Here is a 22,907-nt window from a genome sequence, read left to right as displayed (position 1 = left end):
AAATTTGAAAAGAAACATTTCAACAGGAAAATATATGAAAAAGAACATCTCAAATACTCCTTGATGTCTAGTATTCTGCATCGTGACCCTTGTTATATTACTATGTTTCACTCATAAATCCCCCAAAAAATGTGGCCATTCACATCTGTGTCTTGACACTCGGTGATACATTCTACATGGAGTTTTAGATCGGAACAAGGTAAGTACACAATAATATCTCGTTAAAATTGTGGCGTCTTAAATTCTGCTCTCTCATGCTCTCACCTCCAGTTAGGGTTTTGCTGTTTAAAAAAATGACTTTTTTTTTAAATGCCCTCCCGTTCAAAAGTTTTCTTCCACCAGAAAATTGAGATTTTAACCTTTCCAGTGATGTATCACACGTGCATATCAGACAATTTTGAAATTTGGGGTCTCAGAGCGGAACTTCAAGTCACCTGAGAGTTTTCCAATATTATATATACATATATACATACATATATATATATATATATATATATATATATATATATATATATATATATATATATATATATATATATATATATATATATATATATATAAATTTATTTATTAGGGCTGTCAAACGATTAAAATTTTTAATCGAGTTAATTACAGCTTAAAAATTAATTAATCACAATTAATCGCAATTCAAACCATCTATAAAATATGCCATATTTTTCTGTAAATTATTGTTGGAATGGAAAGATAAGACAAGATGGATATATACAGTCAACATACGGTACATAAGGACTCTATTTGTTTATTATAACAATAAAACAACAAGATGGCATTAACATTATTAACATTCTGTTAAAGTGATGATCCATGGATAGAAAGACTTGTAGTTCTTAAAAGATGAATATTAGTACAAGTTATAGAAATGTTATATTAAAATGCCTCTTAATGTTTTCGTTTTAATGAAATTTGTAAAAATCTCAATCAAAAAATAAACTAGTAGCCCTATTCTGTCCTCAATGTATGTGAGTACACAAATTGACAGATAGCGAACATAAGTTCCAAAAAGAAATCAGACGGTGTGGCAAAGTTGCATGGGCTTTACTGAAGTCATCTCTTTTTGACAGGAGCACGTTTCTTGTATTTTTGTAAAACTGAAAATAACAAGGCAATGTGTCAATAACTTGCATAAATCACAAAATAACATAAAATGTACACACACGTGTCCATTTGAGCAGTAGCACTAGCCAATTAGCTCACAAGCATCTAACAATGTAACTGCATTTCACCATATATGTGAACAAATTCAAATACACATCATCAATAACTATCTAATGCTTATGAATATAAACAAAGGAGGAATATAACTCACAAGCGATGCATGTATTAGACACAAACAGTGTGATGGGGCTATGAGAACTGCCACTGAATACTGGATGCGGACGTTAGCTGGTCTGAATAGCACTGTCTATTAGTGTGAGTTCGCGTCGACATATAATCACGTCAGAAAAGCGCGCCGAAACCCAAATAATCAGCTGCACTGAATCGCCAGCAGAGGGTGACATTACGCCACATAACATATGCAAGTCACACCCAAGCGCCAGCAGAGGGCGGAAAAACTCCATAAAACACAATTAACAAGTTGGCCTTTCACTGTACTGACATTTAAATCTGTCTGAACGGGCCTAGTGCGTTAATTGCGTCAAATATTTTAACGTGATTAATTTAAAAAATTAATTAACGCCCGTTAACGCGATAATTTTGACAGCCCTAATATATATATATATATATATATATATATATATATATATATATTATATATATATATATATATATATATATATATATATATATATATATATATATATTCACATACATATGTATACAGTAGTACTTTTTTTCAACTGAATTTTATTGAAATACAATGAAATATGAAAAAAAACACGCATGCCTCCAATTTTATTTAACATTCATGTTTTTTTTTACAATGATATGGGTACTGTAATTTTAACTGTGTGAAAGCAGCAACAACACAATAAGTCGGTCGACCGTGGAGGAAAAAACATAATGCCAATTTTTGTTTTGTTCCAAAGTGTAAAATGTGGTGCATATGCAGTACTGTATACTGATAATTGTACCAAATTTGAGCATTTCCCCTTCTTCCAATAAAACTGAGCAAAGATTCAATTGTAGGACATCAAGGAGATTGATCAAGATGCCTGGAATAAGTCACAACACATTGTGCCTATTGAATAAAAATAACTGTTTGTTTTCCTTTTAATACAGCCAGTACTATCTGGAAAAAATCTTTAAATCCCAGCAATTCCCACTGAGAAGTGAGAAAACGAAGAGAGAAGCTGAAAAAACACATTACATTTCCTCGTCAAATTATTTTTTTCAAACTCCCCATCTGTTACACAACTTAATGAGCCTTGAAATTGACGAGATTACATTTTATGGTGTTTCTTTCATTAGTTCAAGCTTTGCACGCATCTGGGGATTACTTGCCTCGATTTGGGATTGTGGTGATATTGGGACCTAACGTAGCAGAAGCTGAGAGGAGAGATGAAGTTCTGCGTAGTCAGAAAGGCTTCAGGTTTAATCAGCCAGTCAATTTGCAGAAGGTAGTTACTTTGATTCTTGCTGACACACTTTTAATCATGAGGTCATTCACTCTATTTCTATTTAAGGAACAATAAAAGCAATCTCTAGAGAAACACTGCACGTTTGTTTGCTTGTTGTGATTAGAAGAATTGCTCAACCTTTTTGGTCAAGTGAAGTTGGAAGTAAAAACTACAGTTCATAGTTCATCCTAAATAGCATTAGTGTGCATTAGTTTGACTAGCTTAGTACAGCAATGATAATTACCACAGTAAATCCCAACAGTATTATCTTTTTCCAGTTTACGATAAGATGCATTGGGGCATTTTCTGTATGTGAAACCAATTTTTGCTGACAATATTTAGTCTTCTCTATCCATTTTTAAAGTACTTGTACTCATTACGGTGAGAGGTGATCTGGAGCCTATCACAGCTGGCAGGTTGCCTATTTCTATATTACAGTCAATTTCTTTCTTTCTTTCTTTTTTTTTTTTTGTTGAAATTCATAATTGCCAGGTCAACAAATGTGTAAAATGGGGGAAATTGCTCAAGAGCAGTTCTATTCAAATGTCAGAGAATTCCAACCATATAGTTTCTTCTTGTGATTGAACATCGTAAGAAATCTGTAAAAAATATATATATACACAGTGGGGAGAACAAGTATTTGATACACAGTCAATGGGAAAACCCATTGGCAGTGTATCAAATACTTGTTCTCCCCACTGTATATATATATATATATATAGGGCTGTCAAACGATTACAATTTTAATCGAGTTAATTACAGCTTAAAAATTAATTAATCGTAATTAATCGCAATTAATCACAATTCAAACCATTCAAACCAGAAACCAATTCAAACCAAAATACGCCATATTTTTCTGTAAATTATTGTTGGAATGGAAAGATAAGACACAAGACGGATATATACACTCAACATACGGTACATAGGGACCAAGGGTCGTGTTAACCGAATATTTTCCGTCGTTGACCGGTTTTTTAAAACGGTGATGGAAAAAACTGAAGTCTGTCCGTCATTTTGACAGGTTGCAATTCACACCCCAGACCACAGGGTGGCGAGTGAGCATATTAATTAGCTATTGTCTCTCTTAATGCATGACATCGTTGGCTATTCTGTCAGAATATTTTAGCGTCACCGGGGTCTGGTGGCGGCACCGTGATTGACACATCAACGCGAGGTTCTTATTGGTGCACCCGGTGTGCCAGCGCGTCATCCAATTGGTAGACTAGATTGCCGCCTGTGTATAGACCCCAATCACATGACGTCACAACTCCGCCCCCCTGACTGGAGCCGCCATATTGTGTGTCAGCTCGTCATGTTTACACATTACCGCTACGTACATGCCTCCTATTACGGCGTGTTTTTTCTGCTCGTTAACATTAATAATCAAAATGGTGAAGGCGTGTGTGGTGGTTGGTTGCAGTAACAGAGAAGATAGACGGAGAGACTTGAAGTTCTACCGTATTCTGAGAGACCCGAAGAGGAGAGAGAGATGGACTGTTGTAATTCGACAAGAAATCTGGGCACCAAACGATCACCACAGACTATGTAGTAGTCATTTTATATCTGGTAAGATGCGTTTAATATATATTTAGAAGATTTTGGGCTGACAACCACAATTAAGATCATTGTGTGACGTTGGTGATTGGGGTCTATATAGTTGCCTCTTTTTCTTTGGGGGCGGAGTTGTTGATTTGTTGGTGTTGTTGGCGGTAAGCAGAGTAAAAAGAGGGAGAAAAATACCACGACTTCCGTGTCTAATTTTTCGCCGCCAAGCAAGCGTTACAATATTAATTAAAAATGAATGAAAACTAAATACTATTGAATATGTCATCATTATCATTTTAAAAATTTAAGTGACGGGTAAAAATAGATTATGACTGGATTTTTATGACCCTGTCAGTCAAAATGACAGACAACGAAAATGTCTAGCGCAACCTCTGATAGGGACTGTATTTGTTTATTATAACAATAAATCAACAAGATGGCATTAACATTATTAATATTCTGTTAAAGCAATCCATGGATAGAAAGACTTGTAGTTCTTAAAAGATAAATGTTAGTACAAGTTATAGAAATTTTGTATTACAACCCCTCTTAATGTTTTCGCTTTAATAAAATTTCTAAAAATTTCAATCAAAAAATAAACTAGTAGCCCGCCATTGTTGATGTCAATAATTACTTACACAATGCTCATGGGTGCTGAAGCCTATAAAATCAGTCGCATCCAAGTGCCAGCAGAGGGCGGAAAAACTCCATAAAACACAATTAACATGTGGGCATTTCACTGTACTGTCATTTAAATCTGTCTGAGCGGGGCATGTGCGTTAATTGCGTCAAATATTTTAACGTGATAAATTTTTAAAAATTAATTACCGCCCGTTAACACAATAATTTTGACAGCCCTATATATATATATATATATATATATATATATATATATATATATATATATATATATATATATATATATATATATATATATATATATATAAATAAAATAACAATAATAATAATTAACAAAAGAAGCAATATCAATTAGGGCTGTCCCAAACGACTAATTTCCTCCCGATTAGTCAGTCGACTATTTTTATGATTAGTCGATTAATCTAATGATTTTTTTTTTTTTTTTCCTTACTACTTTAATAATGAATTTTTTGTTCAAGCTTATTAATTCACAAAAAACATTGTGGAACACCTAAATTCTTTATTGACGTATAAATAAATAACAAATACCAATTATAAATCACAAACAATGAGGTCAAATGCTGCTGGCATTAACTAGTGCAAAAAAAATGTAAATGGAAACACTGTGACTTCACTTCTTTAACAGGAGTCAAAACAATTCTTACTCTTTTTGTGGTATATCATTGACTATATTGTTCTAAATGTTAAAATGAATTGCAATGTCCCGGACAACCATTTTCAGAATAATTTGTGTGAGTTCAGATGCTTTTTCTGGTGTGCATTCCACCTTCTCGGGGGATGGGAAAAACTGTTCAACTTTTGTTTGTTTTAACCTGAAAATAGATCAAGTAGAGGGCACACTGAATTATTACCACAAATATTTTGAATGAAAGGCACACATACCCACAGTAACAAAAATTAAATCTATAGTATTCATTTTATAGTATACTACTATAAAATGTTCATTCATAGCCGACGTGCTACCATGGTATGCGAACTCAGCTTAGCAAAGAGTACACAAAGTGGCACCCTCCATATTTTCCTTGAAATAATTCCAGGCTCTGGCTATTCTGGTCCGCTTTTTTGGCTTTATGCCGCTTTCACGTGTTACCAATTCTGGCCTTTTTGGTAATTGGCGGTGTTTTCAACTCCTCGCCGTAGTGTGGCGTGAACCGGCGATTCACTTGGCTCGTTGTCATCGGTTCGTCCGATTTCCTCCTCAGGAAGGCGGCGGTGTGCATAAAAACACCGAGAGGCGTCGGATGGCTCTTTATGGATACTTTTATTGATCAAAACAAAAACGTGGGGGACGCAGCCACTCAACTCGGCGCTACCCGCGCACTTTTCCAACTCACCGATCTCGCTCCCTCTCTCTCGCTCGCTCGGCCACTTGCTTCCTCTTTGCTCAATGTGACCATGCCGGTCACATTGAAATAACAGCGGCCCCCTTGGGGGTGCCAGTAACAACCACTTTGTATCGCGAGCGCCCGCCATTCAAAACTTTATCCGCATGTAATTTTTTTTAACCCGTCATTACCCGTCGACAGTATGTTTTGCCCGTCGACACATTTACGTCATCGATGACGTCGACAACGTCGACTAGTCGGGACAGCTCTAATATCAATAAATGTTTTTCTCTGTCTCTCAGAAGAGCAAATCGGGCAATTCTGACTCAGCCCCTCTACCAATTAACACAACACCAAAATTGTCAAGCACTTAAATTGTGCTAAGGACAGATCTGCTTTTCTCTCATAAGCGAACCAAAAATAATTTTAATGATGCATCCACAAACGTGACCGTATTTCTAACCTGCCTTTTATTTCTTCTTCTCAACATAAACCCTACATTGGCAAGCACTCATGTTGCTATGGCAACAATTTCATAATGATGAATTGATGACGCCAAAATTGTTCAGGGAAGCACAGACAATAACGATAATGGATCAAGAACGGAATGTGTACTGTGTTTTGTTGCGGTTCTGCCAAGATGATTATGTTCTTATGGTGTGTAAACTAAATTCTCATATACCACTTCCTATTTGTTAGAATTTGAGAGCATTAAAGAATCAATATGATATGAAAGCTTCTTAGTTTGTTAATCTGCAATATCTGATTCATAAGCAATGTTGGCATCAAGCAATGATTGATGTTTTGGCTTCAGCTACTCCATCTGGCTCAGTGATGTTGACCCTTTTGAGAGGCTCGCCTGTTGGCAGTTGAACTATGCTACTTGCTGCCATCGAGTTCCAGGCGGACATCAGCTGTGAGTTGAGCCACGTGACATCTTGCTATATAACAATGCGACCCAGATAACGCTCCCGTCTGCTTTTGTGGGCCAAGCAGCAGGAGAGCCCAGGAATGAACTTGAAAGTGCAAGGTGTTGGAATTAGGAGGCTAATTATGAGCACTGTTAATGAATCTGTCCTTTGCCTAACCACTCCCACCAGAAAAGACAAGCTGGACAAAGTCGAGTAAAGCTTACTATACATGACAGATGATTCATAATTCAGAATGTGTCTTTATAGATCAATTCCTCAAAAGCTGTACAAAGCTGGCCAGAAGTATTGGCAACCCTGCTATTCTGTCAGATAATGCTCAATTTCTCCCAGAAAATGATTGCAATTACAAATGCTTTGGTAGTAATATTTTCATTTATTTTGCTTGCAATGAAAAAACACAAAAGAGAATGAAAAAATAATTATTATCATTTTACACAAAAATCCAAAAATGGGCCGGACAAAAGTTTTGGTACCCTTTGAAAAATCATGTAATGTTTCTCTAATTTGTGTAATTAACATCACCTGTTACTTGCCTGTGGCACATTACAGATGATGGCAATAACTAAATCACTCTTGCAGCCAGTTAAAATGGATTAAAGTTGACTCAACCTCTATCCTGTGTCCTTGTGTGTACCCGTTGAGCAAGAGAAAAGAAAGAAGACCAAAGAACTGTCTGAGGACTTGAGAAGTAAAATTGTGAGGCAGCATGGGCAATCCCAAGGCTACAAGTCCATCTCCAAAGACTTAAATGTTCCTGTGTCTCCCGTGCGCAGTGTCATCAATAAGTGTAAAGCCAATGGCACTGTGGCTAACCTCCCTAGATTGAAAAAGAAAAATTGACGAGAGATTTCAGCGAAAGATTGTACGGATGGTGGACAAAGAACCTCAACTAACATCGAAACAAGTTCAATCTGTCTTGCAGTCCACGGGTACAACAGTGTCAATCCATACTGTCCGTCGGCGTCTGAATGAAAAGGGACTCTGTGGTAGGATACCCAGGAAGACCCTACTTCTGACCCAGAGAAATTAAAAAGCCAGGCTGGAGTTTGCCAAAACTTATCCGAGAAAGCCAAAAACATTTTAGAAGAATGTTCTATGGTCAGATTAGACAAAAGGAGAGCTTTTTTGGAAAAGGCATCAACATAGAGTTTACAGGAAAAAAATGGAAGCCTTCAAAAAAAAGAACACGGTCCCCACTGTCAAACACGGCGGAGGTTGTGTTGTGTTGTGTTGGGGTTGCTTTGCTTACGCTGGCACTGGACTGCTTGACAGTATGTATTGCATTTTGAAGTGTGAAGACTACCAACAAATTTTCCAGCACAATGTTGGGCCCAGTGTGAGAAAGCTGGGTCTCCCTTAGGTTTCATGGGTCTTCCAGCAGGACAATGACCCAAAACACACTTCGAAAAACACTAGAAAATGGTTTAAGAGAAAGCACTGGAGACTTCTAAAGTGACCAGCAATGAGTCCAGACCTAAATCCCATTGAACACCCCTGCAGAGATCTGAAAATGGCAGTTTGGAGAAGGCACCCTTCAAATCTCAGAGACCTGGAGCAGTTGGCAGAAGAAGAATGGTCCAAAATTCCAGCAGAGCATTGTAAGAAACTCATTGATGGATACCGGAAGCGGTTCATTCATTCATTCATTTTCCATGCCGGTTGTTCGCAGTTATTTTGTCTGAAGGTTGTGCTACCAAGTATTAGGCTGAGGGTGCCAATACTTTTGTCCAGCCCATTTTTTGAGTTTTGACAGAAATGACAGAAATGAAGCATTACTCGTCCAAAGAGCATAAGTGCTCTGTCGTAGAGAAAATAGTTCCTGGTTTGAATAGTTCCTTGATAGTTAATATTATGAAATTAAAAGGATCATAGCTCCAGTTTTCTGTGGTCAATCGGTGCCAAATAAAAAGTGGGAGAGATGTTTAAATCCGCGCTTTCGAGTCATGTTAAGGGCAGTGCTCTATGTCAAATGCTTCCTTTTTACAGTGACACCACAAGATTGAACAACTTTCAACTTGTTTAGAGAATATTTACTCAGTTTCCATTGGAGCTGTCTCAATATCAGAAATTTTGACTTCAGTACGGAACCTACATGGAGTAGATCAATACAGTTAATGAAATGGTACCACGGCATGGATAAATAAATAAAAAATAAAATTTAAAAAAAAAAAAAAACTTGGAGCGTCTCTGTCACCGAATGCGCCCAAGTTTGAACAACAAAAATTACAATTGCAGTTAGTTAGGGTCAGCTATACAGCAGTTGCTAACTTGGAAGTTGGCGCCAAGCTGTAAAAATACACAATATGTAGAAACAAAAAATATACTGTTTTTAAATACTATCCGGGGTTTTCTAAAATGTTTGACCCCATTTCGTAGGCCAATAATTTTGACAATTTTTGTTGGAATGACCTCAAATTTTCACAGCTGGTGTAGAAAAGTTTTTGTGTGTAACTTTTGGCATTTCTATCTTTTCAGACTAAGAAATGCCGTTCACTTTAAAAGAAAAGGCATTTTGCGTGTTAAGAGTATGCTCGGACTCAGTCACCTTCTTCCCAAATTTTGCAAAGAAGACACAACTACAAAATAATAAGGACTTGGCACCAAAAATTTCAAGAAATTTCAGCGAGTTTGGCACAAGCTCGAATACCGACTCGACGTGTGCAGTCACAGGCGACGCTCATAATTGAACATTTGTGAAAATGTGTCATTGAACCAACAAATATTTGTATTTTTCTTTGTAAATTTAACCAATAAAACTTATAATCTTTAACATAAAGTGCATTTAGTTTCATTAAGATCCATTAAGTAGTTTCCGAGATATGGGCATTTAGAATGGGGTCAACCATTTTGGAACACACTGTACTATAATGATGTATTTTCATATATACCTGAAGATTAGAATTAAAGCAAAGGCTAGATAGTCTCATTGGCAGAAATGAATGCATGAGTACATTTAATGGACAGAAACCAACAGCTTCTGGAAATATTCACTCTTTTTATTTGTTGCTTGTTTCCTCTCTCATCAAAAATACTGTGGCCAAAGGCAACTTTGATAATTGCTCTTTGTTGTTTTGGGGTCTTTTTTTTTTTTTTTTTTTCTAAAGATAATCAAACAGCACACATAGTGCCCTAAAAGGTTGTTTCCTAAAAGGAACATATTGGATCACAAATTTCCATTGCAAATTACAACCGCACTTTAGGTGTGCTTTCATTTGTATGTTGAATGGCTGGTGAAAATCTTGAAAATGTCTATACAGTACATTGTAGTCCTCTACATTTACAGAAATTTACTTAAGATATGGTTTGTGTTGCTGATTTTTTTTTCTTTACTTTATGGCCCAGTTTGCCATTGTTACTTTGTTTTATGTTCCTGTGTGGGTGTATGTGCTCTTTGTCTAATGACTTTGTTTCCTCTGTTCTTGTCAGCCTTGCCATCCAATTAGCCCAGACCAGCCCTCGCGTTATACTGAGTTGGATTTCATTACCCTATTAGCCCCACCCTGCTCATTCTCTGCCACCCAATCAGTTAGGAGCCTGCTCTAGGTTTCCCCACTGTGTGATTATCCATGACTGGTTGATTTCAATCACAAATCTCCAATTGGAAGCTAATTTTATATTTAGAGGTGCACGATAATTATCAGTCTGATAATAGGAATTATGACATATTCCCAATAAATCCGATAACATTATATATTATCGGGTCTATTAATATTATTTTTGACACCGTGTCGGACTGGGATGTGTGTGTTTGTTTCCACTCCTGTTATGCCAGTATGCAAAGTTTTGTTACTGTTCTAGAGTCCGTATTTTTCCTTCACTGGATTATAAACCTTATTATGGCAATTAGCGAATGTTTGCATTTTACAGTGTTATGTTAACAAGTTCTTTTGGGCTTTATATATATATACACATATACAGTGCCTTGCAAAAGTATTCGGCCCCCTTGAACCTTGCAACCTTTCGCCACATTTCAGGCTTCAAACATAAAGATATAAAATTTTAAATTTTTGTCAAGAATCAGCAACAAGTGGGACACAATCGTGAAGTGGAACAAAATTTATTGGATAATTTAAACTTTTTTAACAAATAAAAAACTGAAAAGTGGGGCGTGCAATATTATTCGGCCCCCTTGCGTTTATACTTTGTAGCGCCACCTTTTGCGCCAGTTACAGCTGCAAGTCGCTTGGGGTATATTTCTATCAGTTTTGCACATCGAGAGACTGACATTCTTGCCCATTCTTCCTTGCAAAACAGCTCGAGCTCAGTGAGGTTGGATGGAGAGTGTTTGTGAACAGCAGTCTTCAGCTCTTTCCACAGATTCTCGTTTGGATTCAGGTCTGGACTTTGACTTGGCCATTCTAACACCTGGATACGTTTATTTTTGAACCATTCCATTGTAGATTTGGCTTTATGTTTTGGATCATTGTCCTGTTGGAACATAAATCTCCGTCCCAGTCTCAGGTCTTGTGCAGATACCAACAGGTTTTCTTCCAGAATGTTCCTGTATTTGGCTGCATCCATCTTCCCGTCAATTTTAACCATCTTCCCTGTCCCTGCTGAAGAAAAGCAGGCCCAAACCATGATGCTGCCACCACCATGTTTGACAGTGGGGATGGTGTGTTCAGGGTGATGAGCTGTGTTGCTTTTACGCCAAACATATCGTTTTGCATTGTGGCCAAAAAGTTCAATTTTGGTTTCATCTGACCAGATCACCTTCTTCCACATGTTTGGTGTGTCTCCCAGGTGGCTTGTGGCAAACTTTAAACGAGACTTTTTATGGATATCTTTGAGAAATGGCTTTCTTCTTGCCACTCTTCCATAAAGGCCAGATTTGTGCAGTGTACGACTGATTGTTGTCCTATGGACAGACTCTCCCACCTCAGCTGTAGATCTCTGCAGTTCATCCAGAGTGATCATGGGCCTCTTGGCTGCATCTCTGATCAGTTTTCTCCTTGTTTGAGAAGAAAGTTTGGAAGGACGGCCGGGTCTTGGTAGATTTGCAATGGTCTGATGCTCCTTCCATTTCAATATGATGGCTTGCACAGTGCTCCTTGAGATGTTTAAAGCTTGGGAAATCTTTTTGTATCCAAATCCTGCTTTAAACTTCTCCACAACAGTATCTCGGACCTGCCTGGTGTGTTCCTTGGTTTTCATAATGCTCTCTGCACTTTAAACAGAACCCTGAGACTATCACAGAGCAGGTGCATTTATACGGAGACGTGATTACACACAGGTGGATTCTATTTATCATCATCGGTCATTTAGGACAACATTGGATCATTCAGAGATCCTCACTGAACTTCTGGAGTGAGTTTGCTGCACTGAAAGTAAAGGGGCCGAATAATATTGCACGCCCCACTTTTCAGTTTTTTATTTGTTAAAAAAGTTTAAATTATCCAATAAATGTTGTTCCACTTCACGATTGTGTCCCACTTGTTGTTGATTCTTGACAAAAAAATTAAATTTCATATCTTTATGTTTGAAGCCTGAAATGTGGCGAAAGGTTGCAAGATTCAAGGGGGCCGAATACTTTTGCAAGGCACTGTATACATATATATACATACATATACATACATACATATACATACATATACATACATATACATACATATACATACATATATATACATATAGATAGATAGATAGATAGATAGATAGATAGATAGATAGATAGATAGATAGATAGATAGATAGATAGATAGATAGATAGATATATATATATATATATATATATATATATATATATATATATATATATATATATATATATATATATATATATATATATATATATTAGGGCTGTCGCGTTATTATCGCGTTAACGGGCGGTAATGAATTTTTAAAAATTAATCACGTTAAAATATTTGACGCAATTAATGCACATGTCCCGCTCAGACAGTATTAGGGATGGGAATTGATAGGATTTTTACGATTTCATTATCGATATTGTTTAACGATTCGATTCTTTATCGATTCTCTTATCGATTCTAATTTGGGGAAAAAGAACAAACGTTTTGATTGGCATCGAGTTTGTTTAATCAGAACTCACAACGTTACAAACTCACAACGAAATCAAAAGAGGCCCAAAGCCTCAATGTTAATAGTGGCAATAAGTGGCAAATAGACAAGAATGTGTAATATTTTACTGAAACATTTATCTAATAGAAATACAAAATATTGGTATATATTGGCAGATAGGTTGTTGTTCTGCCTTTGGCAATATGTGTTAAAGCAGGGGTCCCCAAACTTTTTCCTGTGAGGGCCACATAACTTTTCCCTTCTCTGATGAGGGGCCGGGGTCAGTTTGTAACAGGAAAAAGTGTGACGATTGCAGAAGTGCATAAATATTAAAAATTATTGTTTTTCAGAAAGCCACAATCAAATAACCCTTTCTGGATTCTTCACGGAATGAAAGTAAATAAAATAAAAATAATAATATAATAATAATAATTAATAATAAAAACACTATTAATTAAATAGATAATAACCAAATAACCCTCTCTGAATTCTTCAAGGAAAAAGGCCAGGAAATAAATAACACGATTGAGAAAAAAAAAAATTCAAAATGGCCGGACCAAATGTGGAGGTGGGCCGTATTTGGGCAGCGGGCCGCAGTTTGGGCACCCGAAGAAATGCCGCATCCAAGCGAGTGAGCGAGCGAAGTGAGAGAGGGAAACACTTCTATGAGCCTACGTTCTTTGTTAATGTTAATATCTACAGAGGCAACGCCTGTATGTATCATCTTTTGTGTTGTTGTTGTTGTGTTTCCACTCGCGATCGGACACTTAAATCCAGTTGTGTAGTGGTTTGAACGATGTGCTAATGCTAGCGAACGAATGCTAACCATACTGTTATTAGCAGCTAATCATCGCTGATTTACGTTGATGCAAACCTGTTTGTTATTGGGGACGGAATTGATTTTTTTCATTTCTATTCTTAGTTTCACTCTTCAAGTGATGGTTGAATAAAGTCACCAAATTATACCAACGTCTTCTACATCGTCATTTGGGAGTTTAGCTAGCTGTATAGCCAGAACTGAGCTTTAGCCTCTCTGTGAGGACAGCGCAGTCGTATTCCCTCCCGATGCAGTTACCTCCACCTTGCAAAGACTGCAAGTCGCTTTGTTGTAATTTTTCCTCGTGAAGTGAAGACACACTTTCGAGCGTTTGAACCTACGTGCTGTCATTGTTATGTTTATGGCTGCAATGCTCGTGCTTACCCATCGTAACCTTTCTTTTTCACACTCTTTCCTGGTGAAGTGTAGTCAAACTTTGGAGCGAGTGGTTCTTGGCGCCATGCTAGTTTGATGCGTCTGGACAACAAGACACGTCACGACGCAATACGTGTCTTTAGGAATCGTTAAAGGGATCGTTAAGGCTTTTTCATTGTGATGTCGAGGCCTCGAAACACTCGGAACCGGTTCCGAAGTGGAATCGGATTTCGATTCCCATCCCTAGACAGTATTCTGCCTTTTGGTAAATTTTACAGCAAGGCTTTTTGTGCTGTCTAACAGCGAACTCTTGTGGTCGCTTTGCGACATGGTTTATTGTTTTCTTGCCAGTTCAATATGGCTGCATGACGTTTTAGGCTGACACCTACGTTGTAATTTTGTGCTTATATGATCCTTGGACAAGATTTGTCCATAAGTATGGTTGTTGTAAAGAATGTACATATTATGTTAGTAAGCAAAATGTTATATTTTTTGTATGAGATGCTTTTTGTTCATGTTTAGTGAACCTGTATAGCGTGCTAAGCTAACTTTGTTGCTAATGCAATGCTTGTGTACGTTTTTTTGTAGTTTTACGACGGTCTAAAGAGGACAATGGTTTGAGGCCATTTTATTAATAAATCAGATGAAAAAGGAAGAAGTCTGATTATCAAGGCGTCGTTCACTCGCTGTCTGGCTTTGGAAAAAGTAGACGCTTCGGAGTGAGGAAAGCATAGACAGATTTAAATGACAGTAGAGTGAAATGCCCACTACAGTCCTTATGTACCGTATGTTGAATGTATATATCCATCTTGTGTCTTATCTTTCCATTCCAACATTTTACAGAATATATACAGTGGGGAGAACAAGTATTTGATACACTGCCAATGGGTTTTCCCATTGGCAGTGTATCAAATACTTGTTCTCCCCACTGTATATAATTTACAGAAAAATATGGCATATTTTATAGATGGTTTGAATTGCGATTAATTGCGATTAATTACGATTAATTAATTTTTAAGCTGTAATTAACTCGATTAAAATTTTTAATCATTTGACAGCCCTAATATACATATATATATATATATATATATATATATATATATATATATATATATATATATATATATATATATACATATACATATATATATATATATATATATATATATATATATATACATATATATATATATATATATATATATATATATATATATATATATATATATATATATATATATATATACACACACATATATATATATATATATATATATATACACACATATATATATATATATACACACATATATATATATACATATACATATACATATACATATATATCATTATCAAGTCTATGGACTAATATTTGACTGATATCCACAGGTCTAATTTCCAGGTTCAGTTTCAGTTTATTCACACATCGTATCATGGTACACACAAGAACATGGTCATATATACAAGCAGTTCATCTGACAAGATGCATGAAAGGGACACTCCGAATAAGCTATTTAAAGCTTTCAGTAGGGGCCCAGTCAAACAGCACACACATACACACATCCATACACATACATACAATTAACTATGGAAAATTTCAACATTCTGATTACATCGAATTTGACATGCGATACCTTAGTAATGTTATTCAAAGACAGCATATTAAGCATACATTGCAAGGAGGTGAGTTTTCAGTTTTTTCTTAAAAATGGAGATGGAGTGTGACATTTTAAGTGTTTCGTCCAGTTCATTCCAGATCTGTGGTCCTTTGCACACAATGCCAAAGCTTCTAGACTTTAGCATTCTGTTTTTTCCTGTGATGTGATTTTTTCTTCTGGTAGTATATTTGTACTAAGGAGTATAGATTGGGAGAGAGATCACTTAATTTATGGTTTAGTTTATGGATGACCTGATACATTATGCAAGCATTTTGAAAGTCGTATAGTTCTTTTAGCTTCAGAAGGTGGTGATGGTAAAAAATATAAATTTAGTTAGAGCATTGAACCCGGACCAATTTATGGCACATTTTTTTTTCAAGCTTTTTTAGATAGGTTGGAAATGTGTTGCACAATATGATATTACAATATTGTAAATGTGGTTCAAATAAAGATTTATACAGGGTGAGAAGTGCAGATAGTGGGATGTAATGTCGCAGTTTAAAAAACAAAGCAGCATATTTCGACAGTTTATTTGTGAGCTCATCGATATGTTTTTAAAATTAAGGTAGTCATCAATATGGATCCCCAGGAATTTTGTAGAGCAGACTCTTTCAATGGTTTCTCCATTTATGTTTAAACAAATTTGTTTGATGGGCTGTTTTTTATTGGAGCGAAACACAATGTAATTTGCTTTATTGATATTTAGATAGAGTTTATTAAATTTGAACATGTGACTATTTTCTTTAGTTCACTATTTATGATTTGCTCAAGTGCAGAGGGATGTTTATGGGAAAAGAATACATTTGTATCATCAGCAAATAGTACTTTATGAAAAACAGATGAGGAATTAACAAAGTCATTAATGTACAGGATGAAGAGGAGCGGCCCTAAAATGGAGCCCTGGCGGACTCCATGATTGATGAGTTTGTATGACGATTCTGATTCTGAGGTTTTTTGTTGTTTTTGTTTTTTTTTGTCATTATGTTCCCCAAAAGCAACACATTGAGATCAATGTTTATATTTACCAACACAGAGTTGTTAATACATCATTACAGTAGCAGCCACTTTCTGAGGCTGTTTTAGAATAATCTTGTGTGGTTTTTTTTTGTTGTTTTATTTTTTGGGATGGGGGGGCAAAATACTCCAAAACAACTTCCTACTTCCTAAATCTATTTTTCTGCGCCAGTATGCAGCATGTGAATTAAAGTAACTCTTAGCTAACCAATTCACTATGAGATGCAAGAAAGGAAAGCTTGCAGATAATTATTCTACATAATCTTTAAATTTACTGGGGCAAGTTGGCAGTGACTGAAGGTATGAAAACATTTACGCTGACATCTTTCCACTTGTTCTCCTGTTCAAACCCTCTTAGGCTCAAACCTGTTTCTGCAACCTTCCTACTTATTAGCTTGCCCTGCAGTCCCCCAAAGTCTCTGAAGTGCTATTTTCAGCCTCCAATCTCTGGGGTGTGATGCTGTAATGATTTTGTAGTGGGTAAATTTGCAGCATGCAGCAGGAATGCCATTTCACTAATTCAGTCGCTTGCAGCCTGCTGGAGTGGGAAGGTGTACATACATGACTGAAACAAGTGCACTTGCCTTTCTGTTGCTGAGGTTGCTGGAATGCGTGATTTACATGAATGCTATTTGCACAGTAAGCAATGAATACATATTCTGCTATATTAGGAAAAGACATGATTTAAATATTCAGTCTAACTGTATACAAGAATCATAATGTTCTTTTTTTAATTGCCAATTTGCCACTATCATTGTGTCTATATCCAGATCGATTTACTGTATAGGCTTGCATGCAAACTGCTTGCCTATAATTTATCAAATACTGCAGGGGAAGCACTCCCAAAGCACTTCACCTGAGTAACAGGCTTAATAGAGATGCCTATTTATTTCATTGATTCACCATACATTGTGGATAGCCTGTGCAAGTGCCGTCAAAACCATTCAGAAACAGCATGTGGCACCCCACCTACCCCCCACATCAGCTACCCCAGCGTGTGCACAGCTTGTGAATATATGGGGTCTATAATACTAAACAGCCTCAAATGTATTATTAAAAAAAACGAGTCAGTTAACCACCCAGTGTGTAATAGCACTAATTTCAGCAGCAATTCTGCAGGTGAGTTTGTCAGTGTCATTTATGCAGTATCATCTTTCCCCTGTTGGCTGATGGTGTGATTACTAATTAGATTTAGTCTGATGAGAGTCAATAATAAACACCATTGAGTTAATATAAATTGATAATCGGACAACAGAGACTCAAACTTTACAGCATACACAGAGCAAACATTATGTATAAATCTAAAATGTTATGTTTAAACACCAAGTTATCTTGTGTTATTACATTCTACATTAAAACGAAACAAAGAGCAACAAATGAAACATCATTACATCTTTGTTTAATAAAGCTTCATTTTTTTGTTGCTATCTGCAAAACAACAATAACTAAAATAGAATCTCATTAGATATACTTCATTCACTTGACTTTTGGTCAGGCAGCGTGGGTTCAGTTCCCAGTCTGTGATGATGTGAATGTATGAGAGAAATATTTTCTGTGTATGTGCCCCGTGACTGACTGACGACCAGTCCACGGTCTAGTCTGCCTATTGCTCAAACGTCTCCTGGGATAGTTCCACTTCCTCGTAATCCTGAAGACGGTAAGTGGTTTTCAAACTGTTTGAATTGATTGATATCACTTGATTGTGCAGATGATGCATGGTACTGAAATGCCAAACATGGATGGTTAGATCAGACCAAAAGAAAAAAACTTAGTAAGCACAAAAACAAGTTTAGCACTTTTAAAAAGTCAAACAGTCTCTCCAGGAGGGATCCATCTGCCTGTTCAGTGGCAAATGAAATGCGACCATCAACGTGGGAGGCTGCGACACAACAGAATGACACAATCCACAAAAGTCCCCTAATCCTGCAGAACACGCGCTAAAGCTGCTTAACATCTGAACATAGTGACACACTAGTTCCTCTTGGGGCTTTGCCAATCAGCAGAGACTAGGGCAGACTTATTTTGTGGCCTCCACAGGGGTATGAATACAGATTTTCACCCTCAGATACATTTGGTGGATTAAACTCTTCATAGAGCTGATGTTGAAAGCCACTAATGTCCCTTTTTTGATGGGATGGAGAGGAAGTGCTTTAACCCAGAGATGAGAAGAGGAACAACCAAGAGAGGAAAACAATGGGAAGACTAATTCCCTAAATGTACCCTTGTTAGAAAAATGAAAAGCAGGCCAGGCTTATTCCTGCATTATTGGTACTCTGTAGTCAAAAAACCTCTAACTGAAACAGATATATTTTTTTAAGTGCCCCATATTGATGCTGCTGACCAGTAAGACATCTTTGACTGCCTTTTACAGCAACACTAGGTTACTTTTCAACCTTTATGAAACATTTTCATAACATTCGTGATATTATGTCGAGTGACAACTCGTTGAATGATACCTCTTTTATATCTTGAGGGGGTCTGTATTGCTTTCACCGGCACTAATTAACTTTGAGGAGGGTGGCAAGAACCCTGCCACACACAAAAAAAAAAAAAAAAAAAAAAAAAAACTACATATGTGCTGACTGCTTTACAGCATACTTCACTTCCCCCTTTTCCCCCCATTCATCGTGAATTCTGCAAAGATGGCAGAGCAGACAAAAAGTCTCATCTCTGACAATGAAAAAAAAGCCATAATATACAGAATAAACATTGGCCCGGCTTTCACTCATTGGCGTGACAGTTCAGGTGGGGTGGGGGGGTTAGCCACACTTAGCCACACGGTTGCTACCAGTCATATGCTATTGTTTAGCCACAACAGAATTCATTAACTTATTACAATTCTTCTTTCACACAACCACTGGAAACAGAAATGTTGTTAATCCGTCTGCAGGCAACCGGGAGATTGATTTTTAATTGAATGATGATTTTTACGACACTCTACGGGTGTGCGCTGGTCCTCGTGGGAAACGCAGTCTTCCTGAAGTCAAAACAATACCACTTTTGTCCACAGGCCTTGCTAAGATCAACCAAAACTGAAACGTTCTAAAGTGTTGCTTTAATTGTAGAGCTGTTCTGTGTTATTTGTCCACTTTGTGCCAACTATCAATGTAATAACCTCCTCTTACACCCTGTCTAAAAAATTTCACTTACTCATTGAAAACCTCTTTAAATCAATAAATAGCTTTTAATGTCAATTCTATCATTCCTGACTGCTTGTTGGATTTAAGCCAGTACAAAGTCATAAAAGGCTAATAATTCTGAATAGTTGCAAAGCTGTACATTTTCATTTAAAATTCTCAGCCCGGACCAAATGGATGCCAATTTGCAATTCTAGTAGTGAAATTCTCCAAATGCATAATCATTGTGCGAATTTCCAAAATACCACATCCAGCACACTTACCAGACATTTATGAAAATGTTGTCCCTACACAAAGAGAATGTTTTTCGTCCATATTGCAGATTATTACATCATCAAAGCAAAGGATTGCAAGATAAGAGGTTACGTCAGAAGCAGCTCAAATTTTTGTTGGTATGTTGCCAAGGGGCACTGTGACTCATCAGATTCACTAGATTGAGTGATGATAGGAAATGAGCTTTCAGTGTTTGATTTTACGGAATTGTATGTATTTAAAAATCAAAAAGTTGCATTTTGCTATTGAGTTACAAATTCTATCTCCTTACTGGCTCAGCCATTGGCTGACGTCCAAAGTCACTGCAAATAGCTCCAAACCACCAGGGACGCTAGGATGGATCTCCTCTTGTCAGAATCAAAATTGCATTCCATACACTGCGCTTCCGTACCATGAACCCTCTCGGTCCAGCTGCATGCTAAGGAGGCTGTTTTGCCTATGAAGACGCCTTTTTAAAAACTATATCTGTTTTTGGCCAGATTGCTTCTGAAAAATAAAAGCTAGAATGACAGTCTTGGAAACTCTAATGATCCCTATGTCTTAATCAAACAAGTCAGGCTGACATTTTTAGGAATCCTTGGTGAAGGTATGCTCTTTTCCTTATTGAGTTCACAAAAGGAAGCACACCCACACATTTTTAACAATATTTTCATTTTTCTTCTCATATAAGATTTCTTTAGTGTTTAGTGCTATGATTTAAAGCAGTCCCTATATAGCTTGTATGACAAAGTACATTTACTCATCATAGAGGCACAGCCATTAGCGTCTGGCAAAAAAAAAAGGGATTTCTGTACAAAAAAGTACCGTGCTGTCAAGTGCTGCTTGGTCTTTTCCGGTCTAAATAAAAAATGTTATTTACAATACAGTGTTAACAGCACTTGTCCGCACTAGCACCACAGACTCAGACATACAGTACATCGCCTTTGTACAACCTTGTCCTCTGAACCGAGCAGCAATTTAGAGAAGCTTTTTAAGATGTATGTGTCCTCTTGCATAATCATATATTAAATTACCGTAAGTAGATTGTTCTAAACATAGTGCTTGCACTAGGTGCTATGAATTGAATTCCTATGAAATATTACTGTGGATATTTAAGCAGGACATATCTACAATTGGGTTGTTTGCGTATTAACGAGTTTGAAATGAAGTATGATCACACTGCTCCTTCTACTGGCAAACTAGGAACCTACGAACAACAATAAGGAATGGGACGTACTACGTCATTGTTTGGACCCGCCTCCATGCTGGCAATATAATTCACTTCCGGGCCGGCAGAGTCAATGCGGATTGTAACGTGTGGTAGTGCTAAGCTAACTCTTTCGGTGTTTTAGAAAGAAAATATGGGTGCTTATTGTTGCGTTACCGGGTGCAACAGCGTCTCCTACGACAAAAAAAGGGGTTAGGAAAAATGGACTCACTTTTCACCGTTTTCCTGCATGGAGGACCAAATATCAGATCACGAAGGTACGACGGATGGCTGGATTGCAGCGGTTCGTCGGAAAAGCATTTCTTATGATCATATTTCTGCTGGAATGAGAGTGTATTCCCCTCATCTCTACTCTTGTAAGTTGAACGATTTATCCGTTTTGGTTTCAATACGTTTTTTGTTTTTGTTTTTTTCTTTACTGTTGTGTAAATCTGCCTCGGTAGCAATGCTAACCTACTCCTCCTCATCACCTACCTGTTGTGTTACTAGGAAAACCTGCATATGAAATGCTGACAACACATCCCGATTGGTCACCATATCTCTTCTTGGGTTATTCTGAGGTCAAGCGCACCACATCGGAGCGTTGAGAGGTTGGAAAGGCGAAGAGTGCACGCTGAAACTTCAGTTTGCTCTGCTCTTACAAACACGATCCCAAGTGTTATGAAAAGTCAATAAAATATGAATACCAAAACATGACTTGAACAACTTCTTGACAAACTGTAACTGCTTGTTGTTTACTTCAGGTCTTCATAATAAACAGGTGTAATAATTACAAAGTCAGGTGACTTAATTTTGTTATTCTATTTGGAATATGCATTGACAATTTTTGGACAGTGTTGTAGACAAGAACTGGGACTGATAAGTTGCAATAGATTTATTTCAAGTAATGCAATTTCTCCAATACGATATTTGAATTGACAGTTTAAAATCTTTAAATTAGTGCAAACAAGGCCCACCCTCTGACGGTGGCAGCAAATATTATATAAGTAATACACAAATACAAGATCACAATAAACGTGTCTTTGTCAAAGCAGTTTAAAACACTATTTACTGGCCTTGGGTAAATTGCCAGACAGGATAAATATGTGCTTTAAAGTTCTTGCATTTCCATTTTAAGTATTGCAAGTACTAGTCTCCAACACAGTATTTGAACTGACAGTTTAAAATCCTTTTAGTACAAAATGGCCCACACTCTGGCAGGGGGCAGCAAATATTATAATACATAATACATTATAAAAAGCTATATACTATATAAATACAAGATCACAACAAAACCTGTATTTTTCAAAGCAGTTAAAAAACATCCAGTGGCCTTAGGTAAATAAAGGTGTATAAATATGTACTTTACAGTTCTTGCATTTCTATTT

The 22,907-nt window shown here is 36.8% G+C and overlaps 1 long non-coding RNA gene across 1 annotated transcript; it reads left to right on the top strand.

Moving 5' to 3' along the window:
* The first annotated feature begins 20,946 nt into the window (after positions 1 to 20,946).
* LOC130917363 (uncharacterized) lies at positions 20,947 to 22,217 on the top strand. Its single transcript, XR_009063450.1, has 2 exons — positions 20,947 to 21,896; positions 22,030 to 22,217. It is a non-coding gene; the product is annotated as an uncharacterized LOC130917363 (long non-coding RNA).
* The last annotated feature ends 690 nt before the right edge of the window (positions 22,218 to 22,907 follow it).

Source organism: Corythoichthys intestinalis, chromosome 6 (assembly GCF_030265065.1).
Source record: "Corythoichthys intestinalis isolate RoL2023-P3 chromosome 6, ASM3026506v1, whole genome shotgun sequence".
Taxonomy (NCBI): Eukaryota; Metazoa; Chordata; class Actinopteri; order Syngnathiformes; family Syngnathidae; genus Corythoichthys; species Corythoichthys intestinalis.
Note: the sequence above shows the minus strand (reverse complement) of the source record. Positions and strands in the feature narration are given on the sequence as shown.